Consider the following 2,303-nt stretch of genomic DNA (forward strand, 5'->3'; position numbering starts at 1 on the left):
CAACAAAAGACCCTGAATAGCCAAAGCAATCCTGAGCAAAAAAAGTAAAGCCAGAGGCATTGCGCAATCTGACTTTAAATTATATTACAAAGATATAGTAACCAAAACAGCATTGTACCGGCATAAAAACAGACACAGGAACCAATGGAACAGAATAGAGAACCCAGACATCAACCTACATACTTTCAGCCAGCTGATATTTGACAAGGGTAACAGGAGCATACATTGGGGAAAGAAAACCTGTTCAATAAATGGTGCTGGGAAAACTGGATATTCATGTGTGGAAGAATGAAAACTAGACCTGTATATCTCACCATATGCCAAAATAAACTGAAAATGGACTAAAGACTTAAATATAAGACCCCAAACTAAAAAACTACTGTAAGAAAACATAGGGGAAATACTTCAGGAAGCAGGACTGGGCAAAGACTTTATGAATAAGACCTCAAAAGCACAAGCAACAAAAGAAAAAAATAAACAAATGGGATTATAAGAATCTAGAATTCTTCTGCACAGCAAAGGAAACAATCAGTAGAGTGAAAAGACAACTTACAGAATGGGAGAAAATACTTGTAAACTGTACATCTGACAAAGGTTTAATATCCATTATATACAAGGAACTCAAATAACAGTAAAAAACAAATAATCCAATTAAAAAACCAGCAAAGGAGCTGAATAGACATTTCTCAAAAGAAGACAAGCAAATGGCCAACAAGTATATGAAAATATGCTCAACATCACTAATCATCAGGGAAATATAAATCAAAACACATTGAGATCTCATCTCACCCCAGTTAGACTGGCTATTATAAAAAAGACAGAGAATAATAAATGCTGGCGAAGATGCAGAGAAAGGAAACCCTTCTGTATTGTCAGTGGGACTGTAAATTAGAACAGCAATTATGGAAAGCAGTATGGACATTTCTCAGACAACTACAGATAGAACTGCTGTATGATCCAGCAATCCCACTACTGGCTATATACCCAAAGGAATGGAAATCATCTTGTTGAAGAGAAACCTGCACTCCCGTGTTCATCACAGCTCTATTTACAATAGCCAAGATATAGAATCAACCTAAATATTCATTGATGGATGTCTGGATAATGAGAGTGTGGTATATATACACAGTGCAATACTATTGAGCCATAAAAAAGAATGAAACTCTAACATTCACAGCAGCATGGTGAGCTTGGAGAAAATTATGTTAAATGAAACAAGCCAGGCACAGAAAAAGAAAAACTGCATGTCTTCACTCATAAGTGGGAGCAAATAAATGAATAAATAAGGAAAGAAAGAAAGAAATAAACAGCAATCACTATAATACATTGAACTTTCAGAAGGAGAGAACAGGGCCGGCCNCCAATTAAAAAACCAGCAAAGGAGCTGAATAGACATTTCTCAAAAGAAGACAAGCAAATGGCCAACAAGTATATGAAAATATGCTCAACATCACTAATCATCAGGGAAATATAAATCAAAACACATTGAGATCTCATCTCACCCCAGTTAGACTGGCTATTATAAAAAAGACGGAGAATAATAAATGCTGGCGAAGATGCAGAGAAAGGAAACCCTTCTGTATTGTCAGTGGGACTGTAAATTAGAACAGCAATTATGGAAAGCAGTATGGACATTTCTCAGACAACTACAGATAGAACTGCTGTATGATCCAGCAATCCCACTACTGGCTATATACCCAAAGGAATGGAAATCATCTTGTTGAAGAGAAACCTGCACTCCCGTGTTCATCACAGCTCTATTTACAATAGCCAAGATATAGAATCAACCTAAATATTCATTGATGGATGACTGGATAATGAGAGTGTGGTATATATACACAGTGCAATACTACTGAGCCATAAAAAAGAATGAAACTCTAACATTCACAGCAGCGTGGTGAGGAAAGAATGAAACTCTAACATTCACAGCAGCATGGTGAGCTTGGAGAAAATTATGTTAAATGAAACAAGCCAGGCACAGAAAAAGAAAAACTGCATGTCTTCACTCATAAGTGGGAGCAAATAAATGAATAAATAAGGAAAGAAAGAATTTTTATAGAAAGAAAGAAAGAGAAAAAGAAAGAAGAGAAAGAAAAAGAAATAAACAGCAATCACTATAATACATTGAACTTTCAGAAGGAGAGAACAGGGCCGGCCCGGTTAAGAAATAAACAGCAATCACTATAATACATTGAACTTTCAGAAGGAGAGAACAGGGCCGGCCTGGTGGCGCACTGCTGTAGTGTGCCGCTTGGGAAGTGTGGTGGCGCTCCTGCCGAGGGTTCGGATCCCACATACAGACC

This window comes from Galeopterus variegatus, unplaced genomic scaffold (genome assembly GCF_000696425.1).
Source record: "Galeopterus variegatus unplaced genomic scaffold, G_variegatus-3.0.2 Scaffold1314, whole genome shotgun sequence".
Lineage (NCBI taxonomy): Eukaryota > Metazoa > Chordata > Mammalia > Dermoptera > Cynocephalidae > Galeopterus > Galeopterus variegatus.